The sequence below is a fragment of the Hydractinia symbiolongicarpus genome, chromosome 14 (assembly GCF_029227915.1).
Source record: "Hydractinia symbiolongicarpus strain clone_291-10 chromosome 14, HSymV2.1, whole genome shotgun sequence".
Classification (NCBI taxonomy): Eukaryota; Metazoa; Cnidaria; class Hydrozoa; order Anthoathecata; family Hydractiniidae; genus Hydractinia; species Hydractinia symbiolongicarpus.
Genome location: NC_079888.1, coordinates 7,877,008 through 7,894,802, shown reverse-complemented (window position 1 = coordinate 7,894,802; position 17,795 = coordinate 7,877,008). Strand labels below are relative to the sequence as shown.

General features: G+C 43.9%; 32 non-coding genes across 32 annotated transcripts; 13 read left to right on the top strand and 19 right to left on the bottom strand.

Moving 5' to 3' along the window:
• The first annotated feature begins 446 nt into the window (after positions 1-446).
• Positions 447-519, top strand: Trnak-cuu (transfer RNA lysine (anticodon CUU)). The gene has a single exon. It is a non-coding gene; the product is annotated as a tRNA-Lys (tRNA).
• Positions 520-725: 206 nt separating this feature from the next.
• On the bottom strand, positions 726-797 carry Trnaq-uug (transfer RNA glutamine (anticodon UUG)). The gene has a single exon. It is a non-coding gene; the product is annotated as a tRNA-Gln (tRNA).
• Positions 798-1,069: 272 nt separating this feature from the next.
• Trnak-cuu (transfer RNA lysine (anticodon CUU)) lies at positions 1,070-1,142 on the top strand. Its single transcript has one exon. It is a non-coding gene; the product is annotated as a tRNA-Lys (tRNA).
• A 207-nt stretch (positions 1,143-1,349) lies between these two features.
• Trnaq-uug (transfer RNA glutamine (anticodon UUG)) lies at positions 1,350-1,421 on the bottom strand. The gene has a single exon. It is a non-coding gene; the product is annotated as a tRNA-Gln (tRNA).
• Positions 1,422-1,428: 7 nt separating this feature from the next.
• On the bottom strand, positions 1,429-1,510 carry Trnas-gcu (transfer RNA serine (anticodon GCU)). Its single transcript has one exon. It is a non-coding gene; the product is annotated as a tRNA-Ser (tRNA).
• A 183-nt stretch (positions 1,511-1,693) lies between these two features.
• Trnak-cuu (transfer RNA lysine (anticodon CUU)) lies at positions 1,694-1,766 on the top strand. The gene has a single exon. It is a non-coding gene; the product is annotated as a tRNA-Lys (tRNA).
• A 285-nt stretch (positions 1,767-2,051) lies between these two features.
• Trnas-gcu (transfer RNA serine (anticodon GCU)) lies at positions 2,052-2,133 on the bottom strand. The gene has a single exon. It is a non-coding gene; the product is annotated as a tRNA-Ser (tRNA).
• A 540-nt stretch (positions 2,134-2,673) lies between these two features.
• On the bottom strand, positions 2,674-2,754 carry Trnas-gcu (transfer RNA serine (anticodon GCU)). The gene has a single exon. It is a non-coding gene; the product is annotated as a tRNA-Ser (tRNA).
• A 183-nt stretch (positions 2,755-2,937) lies between these two features.
• Positions 2,938-3,010, top strand: Trnam-cau (transfer RNA methionine (anticodon CAU)). The gene has a single exon. It is a non-coding gene; the product is annotated as a tRNA-Met (tRNA).
• Positions 3,011-3,295: 285 nt separating this feature from the next.
• Positions 3,296-3,377, bottom strand: Trnas-gcu (transfer RNA serine (anticodon GCU)). The gene has a single exon. It is a non-coding gene; the product is annotated as a tRNA-Ser (tRNA).
• A 183-nt stretch (positions 3,378-3,560) lies between these two features.
• Positions 3,561-3,633, top strand: Trnak-cuu (transfer RNA lysine (anticodon CUU)). The gene has a single exon. It is a non-coding gene; the product is annotated as a tRNA-Lys (tRNA).
• A 205-nt stretch (positions 3,634-3,838) lies between these two features.
• Trnaq-uug (transfer RNA glutamine (anticodon UUG)) lies at positions 3,839-3,910 on the bottom strand. Its single transcript has one exon. It is a non-coding gene; the product is annotated as a tRNA-Gln (tRNA).
• A 7-nt stretch (positions 3,911-3,917) lies between these two features.
• Trnas-gcu (transfer RNA serine (anticodon GCU)) lies at positions 3,918-3,999 on the bottom strand. Its single transcript has one exon. It is a non-coding gene; the product is annotated as a tRNA-Ser (tRNA).
• Positions 4,000-5,424: 1,425 nt separating this feature from the next.
• Trnak-cuu (transfer RNA lysine (anticodon CUU)) lies at positions 5,425-5,497 on the top strand. The gene has a single exon. It is a non-coding gene; the product is annotated as a tRNA-Lys (tRNA).
• A 284-nt stretch (positions 5,498-5,781) lies between these two features.
• Positions 5,782-5,863, bottom strand: Trnas-gcu (transfer RNA serine (anticodon GCU)). The gene has a single exon. It is a non-coding gene; the product is annotated as a tRNA-Ser (tRNA).
• Positions 5,864-6,046: 183 nt separating this feature from the next.
• Positions 6,047-6,119, top strand: Trnak-cuu (transfer RNA lysine (anticodon CUU)). The gene has a single exon. It is a non-coding gene; the product is annotated as a tRNA-Lys (tRNA).
• Positions 6,120-6,404: 285 nt separating this feature from the next.
• On the bottom strand, positions 6,405-6,486 carry Trnas-gcu (transfer RNA serine (anticodon GCU)). Its single transcript has one exon. It is a non-coding gene; the product is annotated as a tRNA-Ser (tRNA).
• A 540-nt stretch (positions 6,487-7,026) lies between these two features.
• On the bottom strand, positions 7,027-7,108 carry Trnas-gcu (transfer RNA serine (anticodon GCU)). The gene has a single exon. It is a non-coding gene; the product is annotated as a tRNA-Ser (tRNA).
• A 540-nt stretch (positions 7,109-7,648) lies between these two features.
• On the bottom strand, positions 7,649-7,729 carry Trnas-gcu (transfer RNA serine (anticodon GCU)). The gene has a single exon. It is a non-coding gene; the product is annotated as a tRNA-Ser (tRNA).
• Positions 7,730-7,912: 183 nt separating this feature from the next.
• On the top strand, positions 7,913-7,985 carry Trnak-cuu (transfer RNA lysine (anticodon CUU)). The gene has a single exon. It is a non-coding gene; the product is annotated as a tRNA-Lys (tRNA).
• A 550-nt stretch (positions 7,986-8,535) lies between these two features.
• Positions 8,536-8,608, top strand: Trnak-cuu (transfer RNA lysine (anticodon CUU)). The gene has a single exon. It is a non-coding gene; the product is annotated as a tRNA-Lys (tRNA).
• Positions 8,609-8,813: 205 nt separating this feature from the next.
• Trnaq-uug (transfer RNA glutamine (anticodon UUG)) lies at positions 8,814-8,885 on the bottom strand. Its single transcript has one exon. It is a non-coding gene; the product is annotated as a tRNA-Gln (tRNA).
• Positions 8,886-8,892: 7 nt separating this feature from the next.
• On the bottom strand, positions 8,893-8,974 carry Trnas-gcu (transfer RNA serine (anticodon GCU)). Its single transcript has one exon. It is a non-coding gene; the product is annotated as a tRNA-Ser (tRNA).
• An 804-nt stretch (positions 8,975-9,778) lies between these two features.
• Positions 9,779-9,851, top strand: Trnak-cuu (transfer RNA lysine (anticodon CUU)). Its single transcript has one exon. It is a non-coding gene; the product is annotated as a tRNA-Lys (tRNA).
• Positions 9,852-10,399: 548 nt separating this feature from the next.
• Trnak-cuu (transfer RNA lysine (anticodon CUU)) lies at positions 10,400-10,472 on the top strand. Its single transcript has one exon. It is a non-coding gene; the product is annotated as a tRNA-Lys (tRNA).
• A 285-nt stretch (positions 10,473-10,757) lies between these two features.
• Trnas-gcu (transfer RNA serine (anticodon GCU)) lies at positions 10,758-10,839 on the bottom strand. Its single transcript has one exon. It is a non-coding gene; the product is annotated as a tRNA-Ser (tRNA).
• Positions 10,840-12,149: 1,310 nt separating this feature from the next.
• Positions 12,150-12,230, bottom strand: Trnas-acu (transfer RNA serine (anticodon ACU)). The gene has a single exon. It is a non-coding gene; the product is annotated as a tRNA-Ser (tRNA).
• Positions 12,231-13,540: 1,310 nt separating this feature from the next.
• On the bottom strand, positions 13,541-13,621 carry Trnas-acu (transfer RNA serine (anticodon ACU)). The gene has a single exon. It is a non-coding gene; the product is annotated as a tRNA-Ser (tRNA).
• Positions 13,622-14,425: 804 nt separating this feature from the next.
• Positions 14,426-14,498, top strand: Trnak-cuu (transfer RNA lysine (anticodon CUU)). Its single transcript has one exon. It is a non-coding gene; the product is annotated as a tRNA-Lys (tRNA).
• Positions 14,499-15,046: 548 nt separating this feature from the next.
• Trnak-cuu (transfer RNA lysine (anticodon CUU)) lies at positions 15,047-15,119 on the top strand. Its single transcript has one exon. It is a non-coding gene; the product is annotated as a tRNA-Lys (tRNA).
• A 285-nt stretch (positions 15,120-15,404) lies between these two features.
• Positions 15,405-15,486, bottom strand: Trnas-gcu (transfer RNA serine (anticodon GCU)). The gene has a single exon. It is a non-coding gene; the product is annotated as a tRNA-Ser (tRNA).
• Positions 15,487-16,796: 1,310 nt separating this feature from the next.
• Trnas-acu (transfer RNA serine (anticodon ACU)) lies at positions 16,797-16,877 on the bottom strand. Its single transcript has one exon. It is a non-coding gene; the product is annotated as a tRNA-Ser (tRNA).
• Positions 16,878-17,795: the final 918 nt, after the last annotated feature.

Here is a 17,795-nt window from a genome sequence, read left to right as displayed (position 1 = left end):
GCGTGGTCAATTGTTGCGTAAGTCCAAGACCATTTTAGAAAAATCATCCCTTCCTCACGCATTTCCTAAACAAATGATTTAATCAGAGTTCAAAAAGAAAATCAGGTTCTACCGAGATTTCAACTCGGATCGCTGGGTTCAAAGTCTAGAGTGCTAACCATTACATCATAGAACCGAATGTGCGACAAAGTGGGATTCGAACCCACGCAGGCAGAGCCCAATGGATTAGCAGTCCATCGCCTTAACCACTCGGCCACCTCGTCTGTTTCTGTACGACGTCTACTTTATGGAAAACTCACATTTCTGAACCTGTTTCGACTCACGTAACATTTTACTACCCCAAGCAGTAGGATTACGCGAGTGGCCCAATTTTAAGTAATCTTAGGTGTGGTCAATTGTTGCGTAAGTCCAAGACGGCTTTAACGGCGGAATCTAATAACGAATCGGCCCGGCTGGCTCAGTCGGTAGAGCATGAGATTCTTAATCTCAGGGTCGTGGTTTCGAGCCCCACGTTGGGTGTTTTTTGATACACTTTTAATTGCATTACGAACGCGCCGTGGAAATCACCAATTCTCCTCTAAGCATGAGTTCTGCCATAAACCTGGCAAATGTTGAAGAAATGACTTGAAAGCATTCAAATATGGCTTAGTCAATTTTAAATAAATCAGCCTTTCCCTCAAGTATTTTTTAAATAAAAGATTAAATCAGAATTCAAAAAGAAGGTCAGGTTCTACCGAGATTTGAACTCGGATTGCTGGATTCAAAGTCCAGAGTGCTAACCATTACACCATAGAACCGCATGTGCGACGAAGATGTGATTCGAACCCACGCGGGCAGAGCCCGACGGATTAGCAGTCCATCGCCTTAGCCACTCGGCCACCTCGTCTGTTTCTGTAGGACGACAACTCTATGGAAAGCTAACATTGCTGAATCTGTTTCGACTCACGTAATCTTTTACCAGCCCAAACAGTAGGATTACGCGAGTGGCCCAATTTTAAGTAATTTAAGGTGTGGTCAATTGTTGCGTAAGTCCAAGACGGCTTTAATGGCGGAACCTAATAACGAATCAGCCCGGCTGGCTCAGACGGTAGAGCATGAGACTCTTAATCTCAGGGTCGTGGGTTCGAGCCCCACGTTGGGCGTTTTTTGATACACTTTTAATTGCATTACGAACGCGCCGTGGAAATCATCAATTCTACTCTAAGCATGAGTTCTGCCCATAAACCTGGCAAATGTTGAAGAAATGACTTGGAAGCATTCAAATATGGCTTAGTCAATTTTAAATAAATCAGCCTTTCCCTCACGTATTTTTTAAACAAAAGATTAAATAAGAATTCAAAAAGAAGGTCAGGTTCTACCGAGATTTGAACTCGGATAGCTGGATTCAAAGTCCAGAGTGCTAACCATTACACCATAGAACCGAATGTGCGACGAAGATGGGATTCGAACCCACGCGGGCAGAGCCCAATGGATTAGCAGTCCATCGCCTTAACCACTCGGCCACCTCGTCTGTTTCTGTACCACGTCTACTTTATGGAAAGCTAATATTGCTGAACCTGTTTTGACTCACGTAATTGTTTACCAGCCCAAACAGTAGGATTAAGCGAGTGGCCCAATTTTAAGTAATCTTAGGTGTGGTCAATTGTTGTGTAAGTTCAAGACGGCTGTAATGGCGGAACCTAATAACGAATCAGCCCGGCTAGCTCAGTCGGTAGAGCATGGGACTCTTAATCTCAGGGTCGTGGGTTCGAGCCCCACGTTGGGCGTTTTCTGATGCACTTTTAATTGCATTACGAACGCGCCGTGGAAATCACCAATTCTCCTCTAAGCATGAGTTCTGCCATAAACCTGGCAAATGTTAAAGAAATGACTTGAAAGCATTCAAATATGGCTTAGTCAATTTTAAATAAATCAGCCTTTCCCTCACGTTTTCTTTAAACAAAAGATTAGATTAGAATTCAAAAAGAAGGTCAGGTTCTACCGAGATTTGAACTCGGATCGCTGGATTTAAAGTCCAGAGGGCTAACTATTACACCATAGAAGCGAATGTGCGACGAAGATGGGATTCGAACCCACGCGGGCAGAGCCCAATGGATTAGCAGTCCATCGCCTTAACCACTCGGCCACCTCGTCTGGTTCTGTACCACGTCTACTTTATGGAAAGCTAACATTGCTGAACCTGTTTCGACTCACGTAACCTTTTACCAGCCCAAACAGTGGGATTACGCGAGTGCCCCAATTTTAAGTAATTTAAGGTGTGGTCAATTGTTGCGTAAGTCCAAGGCGGCTTTAACGGCGGAATCTAATAACGAATCGGCCCGGCTAGCGCAGTCGGTAAAGCATGAGACTCTTCATCGTAGGGTTGTGGGTTCGGGCCCCACGTTGGGAGTTTTCTAATACACTTTTAATTGCATTACCAACGCGGGTTAGAAATCACCAATTCCCCTCTAAGCATGAGTTCTGCTAAAAACCTGGCAAATTTTGAAGAAATGACTTGAAAGCATTCAAATATGGCTTAGTCAATTTTAGATAAATCATCCCTTCCTCACGCATTTCTTAAACAAATGATTAAATCAGAGTTCAAAAAGAAAATCAGGTTCTACCGAGATTTGATATCGGGTCGCTGGATTCAAAGTCCAGAGTGCTAACCATTACATCATAGAACCGAATGTGCGACGAAGTGGGATTCGAACCCACGCGGGCAGAGCCCAATGGATTAGCAGTCCATCGCCTTAACCACTCGGCCACCTCGTCTGTTTCTGTACCACGTCCACTTTATGGAAAGCTAACATTGCTGAACCTGTTTCGACTCACGTAACCTTTTACCAGCCCAAACAGTAGGATTACGCGAGTCGCCCAATTTTAAGTAACCTTAGGTGTGGTCAATTGTTGCGTAAATCCAAGACGGCTTTAATGGCGGAACCTAATAACGAATCAGCCCGGCTAGCTCAGTCGGTAGAGCATGAGACTCATAATCTCAGGGTCGTGGGTTCGAGCCCCACGTTGGGCGTTTTCTGATACACTTTTAATTGCATTACGAACGGGCCGTGGAAATCACCAATTCTCCTCTAAGCATGAGTTCTGCCATAAACCTGGCAAATGTTAAAGAAATGACTTGAAAGCATTCAAATATGGCTTAGTCAATTTTAAATAAATCAGCCTTTCCCTCACGTTCTCTTTAAACAAAAGATTAAATTAGATTTCAAAAAGAAGGTCAGGTTCTACCGAGATTTGAACTCGGATCGCTGGATTCAAATTCCAGAGGGCTAACTATTACGCCATAGAAGCGAATGTGCGACGAAGATAGGATTCAAACCCACGCGGGCAGAGCCCAATGGATTAGCAGTCCATCGCCTTAACCACTCGGCCACCTCGTCTGTTTCTGTACCACGTCTACTTTATGGAAAGCTAACATTGCTGAACCTGTTTCGACTCACGTAACCTTTTACCAGCCCAAACAGTGGGATTACGCGAGTGCCCCAATTTTAAGTAATTTAAGGTGTGGACAATTGTTGCGTAAGTCCAAGACGGCTTTAACGGCGGAACCTAATAACAAATCAGCCCGGCTAGCTCAGTCGGTAGAGCATGAGACTCTTAATCTCAGGGTCGTGGGTTCGAGCCCCACGTTGGGCGTTTTCTGATACACTTTTAATTGCATTACGAACGCGCCGTGGAAATCACCAATTCTCCTTTAAGCATGAGTTCTGCCATAAACCTGGCAAATGTTGAAGAAATGACTTGAAAGCATTCAAATATGGCTTAGTCAATTTTAAATAAATCAGCCTTTCCTCACGTATTTTTTAAACAAAAGATTAAATAAGAATTCAAAAAGAAGGTCAGGTTCTACCGAGATTTGAACTCGGATCGCTGGATTCAAAGTCCAGAGTGCTAACCATTACACCATAGAACCGAAGGTGCGACGAAGATGGGATTCGAACCCACGCGGGCAGAGCCCAATGGATTAGCAGTCCATCGCCTTAACCACTCGGCCACCTCGTCTGTTTCTGTACCACGTCTACGTGATGGAAAGCTAACATTGCTTAACCTGTTTCGACTCACGTAACCTTTTACCAGCCCAAACAGTGGGATTGCGCGAGTGCCCCAATTTTAAGTAATTTAAGGTGTGGTCAATTGTTGCGTAAGTCCAAGACAGCTTTAATAACGGAACCTAATAACGAATCAGCCCGGCTAGCGTAGTCGGTAGAGCATGAGACTCTTAATCTCAGGGTCGTGGATTCGAGCCCCACAATGGGCGTTTTCTGCTGCACTTTTAATTGCATTATGAACGCACCGTGGAAATCACCAATTCCCCTCTAAGCATGAGTCCTGCCAAAAACTTGGCAAATGTTGAAGAAATGACTTAAAAGCATTCAAATATGGCTTAGTCAATTTTAAAAAAATCATCCCTTCCTCACGCATTTCTTAAACAAATGATTAAATCAGAGTTCAAAAGGAAAATCAGATTCTACCGAGATTTGAACTCGGATCGCTGGGTTCAAAGTCCAGAGTGCTAACCATTACATCATAGAACCGAATGTGCGACGAAGTTGGATTCAAACCCACGCGGGCAGAGCCCAATGGATTAGCAGTCCATCGCCTTAACCACTCGGCCACCTCGTCTGTTTCTGTACCACGTCCACTTTATGGAAAGCTAACATTGCTGAACCTGTTTCGACTTACGTAACCTTTTACCAGCCCAAACAGTAGGATTACGCGAGTCGCCCAATTTTAAGTAACCTTAGGTGTGGTCAATTGTTGCGTAAGTCCAAGACGGCTTTAATGACGGAACATAATAACGAATCGGCCCGGCTAGCGCAGTCGGTACAGCATGAGACTCTTTATCGTAGGGTTGTGGGTTCGGGCCACACGTTGGGAGTTTTCTGATACACTTTTAATTGCATTACCAACGCGCCTTAGAAATCACCAATTCCCCTCTAAGCATGAGTTCTGCCAAAAACCTGGCAAATTTTGAAGAAATAACTTGAAATCATTCAAACATGGCTTAGTCAATTTTAGATAAATCATCCCTTCTTCACGCATTTCTTAAACAAAAGATTAAATCAGAGTTCAAAAAGAAAATCAGGTTCTACCGAGATTTGAACTCGGATCGCTGGGTTCAAAGTCCAGAGTGGTAACCATTACATCATAGAACCGAATGTGCGACGAAGTGGGATTCGAACCCACGCAGGCAGAGCCCAATGGATTAGCAGTCCATCGCCTTAACCACTCGGCCACCTCGTCTGTTTCTGTACCACGTCCACTTTATGGAAAGCTAACATTGCTGAACCTGTTTCGACTCACGTAACCTTTTACCAGCTCAAACAGGAGGATTATGCGAGTGGCCCAATTTTAAGTAATCTTATCCGTGGTCAATTGTTGCGTAAGTCCAAGACGGCTTTAACGGCGGAACGTAATAACAAATCAGCCCGGCTAGCTCAGTCGGTAGAACATGAGACTCTTAATCTCAGGGTCGTGGGTTCGAGCCCCACGTTGGGCGTTTTCTGATACACTTTTAATTGCATTACGAACGTGCCGTGGAAATCACCAATTCTCCTTTAAGCATGAGTTCTGCCATAAACCTGGCAAATGTTGAAGAAATGACTTGAAAGCATTCAAATATGGCTTAGTCAATTTTAAATAAATTAGCCTTTCCTCACGTATTTTTTAAACAAAAGATTAAATAAGAATTCAAAAAGAAGGTCAGGTTCTACCGAGATTTGAACTCGTATCGCTGGATTTAAAGTCCAGAGTGCTAACCATTACACCATAGAACCGAATGTGCGACGAAGATGGGATTCAAACCCACGCGGGCAGAGCCCAATGGATTAGCAGTCCATCGCCTTAACCACTTGGCCACCTCGTCTGTTTCTGTACCACGTCCACTTTATGGAAAGCTAACATTGCTGAACCTGTTTCGACTTACGTAACCTTTTACCAGCCCAAACAGTAGGATTACGCGAGTCGCCCAATTTTAAGTAACCTTAGGTGTGATCAATTGTTGCGTAAGTCCAAGACGGCTTTAATGGCGGAACCTAATAACGAATCAGCCCGGCTAGCTCAGTCGGTAGAGCATGGGACTCTTAATCTCAGGGTCGTGGGTTTGAGCCCCACGTTGGGCGTTTTCTGATACACTTTTAATTGCATTACAAACGCGCCGTGGAAATCACCAATTCTCCTCTAAGCATGAGTTCTGCCATAAACCTGGCAAATGTTAAAGAAATGACTTGAAAGCATTCAAATATGGCTTAGTCAATTTTAAATAAATCAACCTTTTCCTCACGTTTTCTTTAAACAAAAGATTAAATTAGAATTCAAAAAGAAGGTCAGGTTCTACCGAGATTTGAACTCGGATCGCTGGATTTAAAGTCCAGAGGGCTAACTATTTCACCATAGAAGCAAATGTGCGACGAAGATGGGATTCGAACCCACGCGGGCAGAGCCCAATGGATTAGCAGTCCATCGCCTTAACCACTCGGCCACCTCGTCTGTTTCTGTACCACGTCTACTTTATGGAAAGCTAACATTGCTGAACCTGTTTCGACTCACGTAACCTTTTACCAGCCCAAACAGTGGGATTACGCGAGTGCCCCAATTTTAAGTAATTTAAGGTGTGGTCAATTGTTGCGTAAGTCCAAGACGGCTTTAACGGCGGAATCTAATAACGAATCGGCCCGGCTAGCGCAGTCGGTAAAGCATGAGACTCTTCATCGTAGGGTTGTGGGTTCGGGCCCCACGTTGGGAGTTTTCTAATACACTTTTAATTGCATTACCAACGCGCCTTAGAAATCACCAATTTCCCTCTAAGCATGAGTTCTGCTAAAAACCTGGCAAATTTTGAAGAAATGACTTGAAAGCATTCAAATATGGCTTAGTCAATTTTAAATAAATTAGCCTTTCCTCACGTATTTTTTAAACAAAAGATTAAATTAGAATTCAAAAAGAAGGTCAGGTTCTACCGAGATTTGAACTCGGATCGCTGGATTCAAAGTCCAGAGGGCTAACTATTTCACCATAGAAGCGAATGTGCGACGAAGATGGGATTCGAACCCACGCGGGCAGAGCCCAATGGATTAGCAGTCCATCGCCTTAACCACTCGGCCACCTCGTCTGTTTCTGTACCACGTCTACTTTATGGAAAGTTAACATTGCTGAACCTGTTTCGACTCACGTAACCTTTTACCAGCCCAAACAGTGGGATTACGCGAGTGCCCCAATTTTAAGTAATTTAAGGTGTGGTCAATTGTTGCGTAAGTCCAAGACGGCTTTAACGGCGGAATCTAGTAACGAATCGGCCCGGCTAGCGCAGTCGGTAAAGCATGAGACTCTTCATCGTAGGGTTGTGGGTTCGGGCCCCACGTTGGGAGTTTTCTAATACACTTTTAATTGCATTACCAACGCGCCTTAGAAATCACCAATTTCCCTCTAAGCATGAGTTCTGCTAAAAACCTGGCAAATTTTGAAGAAATGACTTGAAAGCATTCAAATATGGCTTAGTCAATTTTAGATAAATCATCCCTTCCTCACGCATTTCTTAAACAAATGATTAAATCAGAGTTCAAAAAGAAAATCAGGTTCTACCGAGATTTGAACTCGGATCGCTGGGTTCAAAGTCCAGAGTGCTCACCATTACATCATAGAACCGAATGTGCGACGAAGTGGGGTTCGAACCCACGCGGGCAAAGCCCAATGGATTAGCAGTCCATCGCCTTAACCACTCGGCCACCTCGTCTGTTTCTGTACCACGTCCACTTTATGGAAAGCTATCATTGCTGAACCTGTTTCGACTCACGTAATCTTTTACCAGCCCAAACAGTAGGATTACGCGAGTCGCCCAATTTTAAGTAACCTTAGGTGTGGTCAATTGTTGCCTAAGTCCAAGACGGCTTTAATGGCGGAACCTAATAACGAATCAGCCCGGCTAGCTCAGTTGGTAGAGCATGAGACTCTTAATCTCAGGGTCGTGGGTTCGAGCCCCACGTTGGGCGTTTTCTGATACACTTTTAATTGCATTACGAACGGGCCGTGGAAATCACCAATTCTCCTCTAATTATGAGTTCTGCCATAAACCTGGCAAATGTTAAAGAAATGACTTGAAAGCATTCAAATATGGCTTAGTCAATTTTAAATAAATCAGCCTTTCCCTCACGTTCTCTTTAAACAAAAGATTAAATTAGAATTCAAAAAGAAGGTCAGGTTCTACCGAGATTTAAACTCGGATCGCTGGATTCAAAGTCCAGAGGGCTAACTATTACGCCATAGAAGCGAATGTGCGACGAAGATAGGATTCAAACCAACGCGGGCAGAGCCCAATGGATTAGCAGTCCATCGCCTTAACCACTCGGCCACCTCGTCTGTTTCTGTACCACGTGTACTTTATGGAAAGCTATCATTGCTGAACCTGTTTCGACTCACGTAACCTTTTACCAGCCCAAACAGTGGGATTACGCGAGTGCCCCAATTTTAAGTAATTTAAGGTGTGGTCAATTGTTGCGTAAGTCCAAGACGGCTTTAACGGCGGAACCTAATAACAAATCAGCCCGGCTAGCTCAGTCGGTAGAGCATGAGACTCTTAATCTCAGGGTCGTGGGTTCGAGCCCCACGTTGGGCGTTTTCTGATACACTTTTAATTGCATTATGAACGCGCCGTGGAAATCACCAATTCTCCTTTAAGCATGAGTTCTGCCATAAACCTGGCAAATGTTGAAGAAATGACTTGAAAGCATTCAAATATGGCTTAGTCAATTTTAAATAAATCAGCCTTTCCTCACGTATTTTTTAAACAAAAGATTAAATAAGAATTCAAAAAGAAGGTCAGGTTCTACCGAGATTTGAACTCGGATCGCTGGATTCAAAGTCCAGAGTGCTAACCATTACACCATAGAACCGAAGGTGCGACGAAGATGGGATTCGAACCCACGCGGGCAGAGCCCAATGGATTAGCAGTCCATCGCCTTAACCACTCGGCCACCTCGTCTGTTTCTGTACCACGTCTACGTTATGGAAAGCTAACATTGCTGAACCTGTTTCGACTCACGTAACCTTTTACCAGCCCAAACAGTGGGATTACGCGAGTGCCCCAATTTTAAGTAATTTAAGGTGTGGTCAATTGTAGCGTAAGTCCAAGACAGCTTTAATAACGGAACCTAATAACGAATCAGCCCGGCTAGCGCAGTCGGTAGAGCATGAGACTCTTAATCTCAGGGTCGTGGATTCGAGCCCCACAATGGGCGTTTTCTGCTGCACTTTTAATTGCATTATGAACGCGCAGTGGAAATCACCAATTCCCCTCTAAGCATGAGTCCTGCCAAAAACTTGGCAAATGTTGAAGAAATGACTTGAAAGCATTCAAATATGGCTTAGTCAATTTTAAAAAAATCATCCCTTCCTCACGCATTTCTTAAACAAATGATTAAATCAGAGTTTAAAAAGAAAATCAGATTCTACCGAGATTTGAACTCGGATCGCTGGGTTCAAAGTCCAGAGTGCTAACCATTACATCATAGAACCGAATGTGCGACGAAGTTGGATTCAAACCCACGCGGGCAGAGCTCAATGGATTAGCAGTCCATCACCTTAACCACTCGGCCACCTCGTCTGTTTCTGTACCACGTCCACTTTATGGAAAGCTAACATTGCTGAACCTGTTTCGACTTACGTAACCTTTTACCAGCCCAAACAGTAGGATTACGCGAGTCGCCCAATTTTAAGTAACCTTAGGTGTGGTCAATTGTTGCGTAAGTCCAAGACGGCTTTAATGACGGAACCTAATAACGAATCAGCCCGGCTAGCTCAGTCGGTAGAGCATGGGACTCTTAATCTCAGGGTCGTGGGTTCGAGCCCCACGTTGGGAGTTTTCTAATACACTTTTAATTGCATTACCAACGCGCCTTAGAAATCACCAATTCCCCTCTAAGCATGAGTTCTGCTAAAAACCTGGCAAATTTTGAAGAAGTGACTTGAAAGCATTCAAATATGGCTTAGTCAATTTTAGATAAATCATCCCTTCCTCACGCATTTCTTAAACAAATGATTAAATCAGAGTTCAAAAAGAAAATCAGGTTCTACCGAGATTTGAACTCGGATCGCTGGATTCAAAGTCCAGAGGGCTAACTATTACGCCATAGAAGCGAATGTGCGACGAAGGTAGGATTCAAACCCACGCGGGCAGAGCCCAATGGATTAGCAGTCCATCGCCTTAACCACTCGGCCACCTCTTCTGTTTCTGTACCACGTCTACTTTATGGAAAGCTAACATTGCTGAACCTGTTTCGACTCACGTAACCTTTTACCAGCCCAAACAGTGGGATTACGCGAGTGCCCCAATTTTAAGTAATTTAAGGTGTGGTCAATTGTTGCGTAAGTCCAAGACGGCTTTAACGGCGGAACCTAATAAAAATCAGCCCGGCTAGCTCAGTCGGTAGAGCATGAGACTCTTAATCTCAGGGTCGTGGGTTCGAGCCCCACGTTGGGCGTTTTCTGATGCACTTTTAATTGCATTACGAACGCGCCGTGGAAATCTCCAATTCTCCTCTAAGCATGAGTTCTGCCATAAACCTGGCAAATGTTAAAGAAATGACTTGAAAGCATTCAAATATGGCTTAGTCAATTTTAAATAAATCAGCCTTTCCCTCACGTTTTCTTTAAACAAAAGATTAAATCAGAATTCAAAAAGAAGGTCAGGTTCTACCGAGATTTGAACTCGGATCGCTGGATTCAAAGTCCAGAGGGCTAACTATTACACCATAGAACTGAATGTGCGACGAAGATGGGATTCGAACCCACGCGGGCAGAGCCCAATGGATTAGCAGTCCATCGCCTTAACCACTCGGCCACCTCGTCTGTGTCTGTACCACTTCTACTTTATGGAAAGCTAACATTTCTGAACCTGTTTCGACTCACGTAACCTTTTACCAGCTCAAACAGTAGGATTACGCGAGTGGCCCAATTTTAAGTAATCTTAGGCGTGGTCAACTGTTGCTTAAGTCCAAGACGGCTTTAACGGCGGAATCTAATAACGAATCGGCCCGGCTTGCGCAGTCGGTACAGCATGAGACTCTTCATCGTAGGGTTGTGGGTTCGGGCCCCACGTTGGGAGTTTTCTGATAAGCTTATAATTGCATTACCAACGCGCCTTAGAAATCACCAATTCCCCTCTAAGCATGAGTTCTGCCAAAAACCTGGCAAATTTTGAAGAAATGACTTGAAAGCATTCAAATATGGCTTAGTCAATTTTAGATAAATTATCCCTTCCTCACGCATTTCTTAAACAAATGATTAAATCAGAGTTCAAAAAGAAAATCAGGTTCTACCAAGATTTGAAATCGGATCGCTTGGTTCAAAGTCCAGAGTGCTAACCATTACATCATAGAACCGAATGTGCGACGAAGTGGGATTCGAACCCACGCGGGCAGAGCACAATGGATTAGCAGTCCATCGCCTTAACCACTCGGCCACCTCGTCTGTTTCTGTACCACGTCCACTTTATGGAAAGCTAACATTGCTGAACCTGTTTCGACTCACGTAACCTTTTACCAGCCCAAAAAGTAGGATTACGCGAGTCGCCCAATTTTAAGTAACCTTAGGTGTGGTCAATTGTTGCGTAAGTCCAAGAACATTTTAGAAAAATCATCCCTTCCTCACGCATTTCTTAAACAAATGATTTAATCAGAGTTCAAAAAGAAAATCAGGTTCTACCGAAATTTCAACTCGGATCGCTGGGTTCAAAGTCCAGAGTGCTAACCATTACATCATAGAACCGAATGTGCGACGAAGTGGCATTCAAATCCACGCGGGCAGGGCCCAATAGATTAGCATTCCATCGCCTTAACCACTCGGCCACCTCGTCTGTTTCTGTACCACGTCTACTTTATGGAAAGATAACATTGCTGAACCTGTTTCGACTCACGTATCCTTTTACCAGCTCAAACAGTAGGAGTACGCGAGGGGCCCAATTTCAAGTAATCTTAGGCGTGGTCAATTGTTGCGTAAGTCCAAGACCATTTTAGAAAAATCATCCCTTCCTCACGCATTTCCTAAACAAATGATTTAATCAGAGTTCAAAAAGAAAATCAGGTTCTACCGAGATTTCAACTCGGATCGCTGGGTTCAAAGTCTAGAGTGCTAACCATTACATCATAGAACCGAATGTGCGACAAAGTGGGATTCGAACCCACGCAGGCAGAGCCCAATGGATTAGTAGTCCATCGCCTTAACCACTCGGCCACCTCGTCTGTTTCTGTACCACGTCTACTTTATGGAAAGATAACATTGCTGAACCTGTTTCGACTCACGTATCCTTTTACCAGCTCAAACAGTAGGATTACGCGAGTGGCCCAATTTTAAGTAATCTTAGGTGTGGTCAATTGTTGCGTAAGTCCAAGACGGCTTTAACGGCGGAATCTAATAACGAATCGGCCCGGCTTGCGCAGTCGGTACAGCATGAGACTCTTCATCGTAGGGTTGTGGGTTCGGGCCCCACGTTGGGAGTTTTCTGATAAGCTTATAATTGCATTACCAACGCGCCTTAGAAATCACCAATTCCCCTCTAAGCATGAGTTCTGCCAAAAACCTGGCAAATTTTGAAGAAATGACTTGAAAGCATTCAAATATGGCTTAGTCAATTTTAGATAAATTATCCCTTCCTCACGCATTTCTTAAACAAATGATTAAATCAGAGTTCAAAAAGAAAATCAGGTTCTACCAAGATTTGAAATCGGATCGCTTGGTTCAAAGTCCAGAGTGCTAACCATTACATCATAGAACCGAATGTGCGACGAAGTGGGATTCGAACCCACGCGGGCAGAGCACAATGGATTAGCAGTCCATCGCCTTAACCACTCGGCCACCTCGTCTGTTTCTGTACCACGTCCACTTTATGGAAAGCTAACATTGCTGAACCTGTTTCGACTCACGTAACCTTTTACCAGCCCAAAAAGTAGGATTACGCGAGTCGCCCAATTTTAAGTAACCTTAGGTGTGGTCAATTGTTGCGTAAGTCCAAGAACATTTTAGAAAAATCATCCCTTCCTCACGCATTTCTTAAACAAATGATTTAATCAGAGTTCAAAAAGAAAATCAGGTTCTACCGAAATTTCAACTCGGATCGCTGGGTTCAAAGTCCAGAGTGCTAACCATTACATCATAGAACCGAATGTGCGACGAAGTGGCATTCAAATCCACGCGGGCAGGGCCCAATAGATTAGCATTCCATCGCCTTAACCACTCGGCCACCTCGTCTGTTTCTGTACCACGTCTACTTTATGGAAAGATAACATTGCTGAACCTGTTTCGACTCACGTATCCTTTTACCAGCTCAAACAGTAGGAGTACGCGAGGGGCCCAATTTCAAGTAATCTTAGGCGTGGTCAATTGTTGCGTAAGTCCAAGACCATTTTAGAAAAATCATCCCTTCCTCACGCATTTCCTAAACAAATGATTTAATCAGAGTTCAAAAAGAAAATCAGGTTCTACCGAGATTTCAACTCGGATCGCTGGGTTCAAAGTCTAGAGTGCTAACCATTACATCATAGAACCGAATGTGCGACAAAGTGGGATTCGAACCCACGCAGGCAGAGCCCAATGGATTAGTAGTCCATCGCCTTAACCACTCGGCCACCTCGTCTGTTTCTGTACGACGTCTACTTTATGGAAAACTCACATTTCTGAACCTGTTTCGACTCACGTAACATTTTACTACCCCAAGCAGTAGGATTACGCGAGTGGCCCAATTTTAAGTAATCTTAGGTGTGGTCAATTGTTGCGTAACTCCAAGACGGCTTTAACGGCGGAATCTAATAACGAATCGGCCCGGCTGGCTCAGTCGGTAGAGCATGAGACTCTTAATCTCAGGGTCGTGGATTCGAGCCCCACAATGGGCGTTTTCTGCTGCACTTTTAATTGCATTATGAACGCGCAGTGGAAATCACCAATTCCCCTCTAAGCATGAGTCCTGCCAAAAACTTGGCAAATGTTGAAGAAATGACTTGAAAGCATTCAAATATGGCTTAGTCAATTTTAAAAAAATCATCCCTTCCTCACGCATTTCTTAAACAAATGATTAAATCAGAGTTTAAAAAGAAAATCAGATTCTACCGAGATTTGAACTCGGATCGCTGGGTTCAAAGTCCAGAGTGCTAACCATTACATCATAGAACCGAATGTGCGACGAAGTTGGATTCAAACCCACGCGGGCAGAGCTCAATGGATTAGCAGTCCATCACCTTAACCACTCGGCCACCTCGTCTGTTTCTGTACCACGTCCACTTTATGGAAAGCTAACATTGCTGAACCTGTTTCGACTTACGTAACCTTTTACCAGCCCAAACAGTAGGATTACGCGAGTCGCCCAATTTTAAGTAACCTTAGGTGTGGTCAATTGTTGCGTAAGTCCAAGACGGCTTTAATGACGGAACCTAATAACGAATCAGCCCGGCTAGCTCAGTCGGTAGAGCATGGGACTCTTAATCTCAGGGTCGTGGGTTCGAGCCCCACGTTGGGAGTTTTCTAATACACTTTTAATTGCATTACCAACGCGCCTTAGAAATCACCAATTCCCCTCTAAGCATGAGTTCTGCTAAAAACCTGGCAAATTTTGAAGAAGTGACTTGAAAGCATTCAAATATGGCTTAGTCAATTTTAGATAAATCATCCCTTCCTCACGCATTTCTTAAACAAATGATTAAATCAGAGTTCAAAAAGAAAATCAGGTTCTACCGAGATTTGAACTCGGATCGCTGGATTCAAAGTCCAGAGGGCTAACTATTACGCCATAGAAGCGAATGTGCGACGAAGATAGGATTCAAACCCACGCGGGCAGAGCCCAATGGATTAGCAGTCCATCGCCTTAACCACTCGGCCACCTCTTCTGTTTCTGTACCACGTCTACTTTATGGAAAGCTAACATTGCTGAACCTGTTTCGACTCACGTAACCTTTTACCAGCCCAAACAGTGGGATTACGCGAGTGCCCCAATTTTAAGTAATTTAAGGTGTGGTCAATTGTTGCGTAAGTCCAAGACGGCTTTAACGGCGGAACCTAATAAAAATCAGCCCGGCTAGCTCAGTCGGTAGAGCATGAGACTCTTAATCTCAGGGTCGTGGGTTCGAGCCCCACGTTGGGCGTTTTCTGATGCACTTTTAATTGCATTACGAACGCGCCGTGGAAATCTCCAATTCTCCTCTAAGCATGAGTTCTGCCATAAACCTGGCAAATGTTAAAGAAATGACTTGAAAGCATTCAAATATGGCTTAGTCAATTTTAAATAAATCAGCCTTTCCCTCACGTTTTCTTTAAACAAAAGATTAAATCAGAATTCAAAAAGAAGGTCAGGTTCTACCGAGATTTGAACTCGGATCGCTGGATTCAAAGTCCAGAGGGCTAACTATTACACCATAGAACTGAATGTGCGACGAAGATGGGATTCGAACCCACGCGGGCAGAGCCCAATGGATTAGCAGTCCATCGCCTTAACCACTCGGCCACCTCGTCTGTGTCTGTACCACTTCTACTTTATGGAAAGCTAACATTTCTGAACCTGTTTCGACTCACGTAACCTTTTACCAGCTCAAACAGTAGGATTACGCGAGTGGCCCAATTTTAAGTAATCTTAGGCGTGGTCAACTGTTGCTTAAGTCCAAGACGGCTTTAACGGCGGAATCTAATAACGAATCGGCCCGGCTTGCGCAGTCGGTACAGCATGAGACTCTTCATCGTAGGGTTGTGGGTTCGGGCCCCACGTTGGGAGTTTTCTGATAAGCTTGTAATTGCATTACCAACGCGCCTTAGAAATCACCAATTCCCCTCTAAGCATGAGTTCTGCCAAAAACCTGGCAAATTTTGAAGAAATGACTTGAAAGCATTCAAATATGGCTTAGTCAATTTTAGATAAATTATCCCTTCCTCACGCATTTCTTAAACAAATGATTAAATCAGAGTTCAAAAAGAAAATCAGGTTCTACCAAGATTTGAAATCGGATCGCTTGGTTCAAAGTCCAGAGTGCTAACCATTACATCATAGAACCGAATGTGCGACGAAGTGGGATTCGAACCCACGCGGGCAGAGCACAATGGATTAGCAGTCCATCGCCTTAACCACTCGGCCACCTCGTCTGTTTCTGTACCACGTCCACTTTATGGAAAGCTAACATTGCTGAACCTGTTTCGACTCACGTAACCTTTTACCAGCCCAAAAAGTAGGATTACGCGAGTCGCCCAATTTTAAGTAACCTTAGGTGTGGTCAATTGTTGCGTAAGTCCAAGAACATTTTAGAAAAATCATCCCTTCCTCACGCATTTCTTAAACAAATGATTTAATCAGAGTTCAAAAAGAAAATCAGGTTCTACCGAAATTTCAACTCGGATCGCTGGGTTCAAAGTCCAGAGTGCTAACCATTACATCATAGAACCGAATGTGCGACGAAGTGGCATTCAAATCCACGCGGGCAGGGCCCAATAGATTAGCATTCCATCGCCTTAACCACTCGGCCACCTCGTCTGTTTCTGTACCACGTCTACTTTATGGAAAGATAACATTGCTGAACCTGTTTCGACTCACGTATCCTTTTACCAGCTCAAACAGTAGGAGTACGCGAGGGGCCCAATTTCAAGTAATCTTAGGCGTGGTCAATTGTTGCGTAAGTCCAAGACCATTTTAGAAAAATCATCCCTTCCTCACGCATTTCCTAAACAAATGATTTAATCAGAGTTCAAAAAGAAAATCAGGTTCTACCGAGATTTCAACTCGGATCGCTGGGTTCAAAGTCTAGAGTGCTAACCATTACATCATAGAACCGAATGTGCGACAAAGTGGGATTCGAACCCACGCAGGCAGAGCCCAATGGATTAGTAGTCCATCGCCTTAACCACTCGGCCACCTCGTCTGTTTCTGTACCACGTCTACTTTATGGAAAGATAACATTGCTGAACCTGTTTCGACTCACGTATCCTTTTACCAGCTCAAACAGTAGGATTACGCGAGTGGCCCAATTTTAAGTAATCTTAGGTGTGGTCAATTGTTGCGTAAGTCCAAGACGGCTTTAACGGCGGAATCTAATAACGAATCGGCCCGGCTTGCGCAGTCGGTACAGCATGAGACTCTTCATCGTAGGGTTGTGGGTTCGGGCCCCACGTTGGGAGTTTTCTGATAAGCTTATAATTGCATTACCAACGCGCCTTAGAAATCACCAATTCCCCTCTAAGCATGAGTTCTGCCAAAAACCTGGCAAATTTTGAAGAAATGACTTGAAAGCATTCAAATATGGCTTAGTCAATTTTAGATAAATTATCCCTTCCTCACGCATTTCTTAAACAAATGATTAAATCAGAGTTCAAAAAGAAAATCAGGTTCTACCAAGATTTGAAATCGGATCGCTTGGTTCAAAGTCCAGAGTGCTAACCATTACATCATAGAACCGAATGTGCGACGAAGTGGGATTCGAACCCACGCGGGCAGAGCACAATGGATTAGCAGTCCATCGCCTTAACCACTCGGCCACCTCGTCTGTTTCTGTACCACGTCCACTTTATGGAAAGCTAACATTGCTGAACCTGTTTCGACTCACGTAACCTTTTACCAGCCCAAAAAGTAGGATTACGCGAGTCGCCCAATTTTAAGTAACCTTAGGTGTGGTCAATTGTTGCGTAAGTCCAAGAACATTTTAGAAAAATCATCCCTTCCTCACGCATTTCTTAAACAAATGATTTAATCAGAGTTCAAAAAGAAAATCAGGTTCTACCGAAATTTCAACTCGGATCGCTGGGTTCAAAGTCCAGAGTGCTAACCATTACATCATAGAACC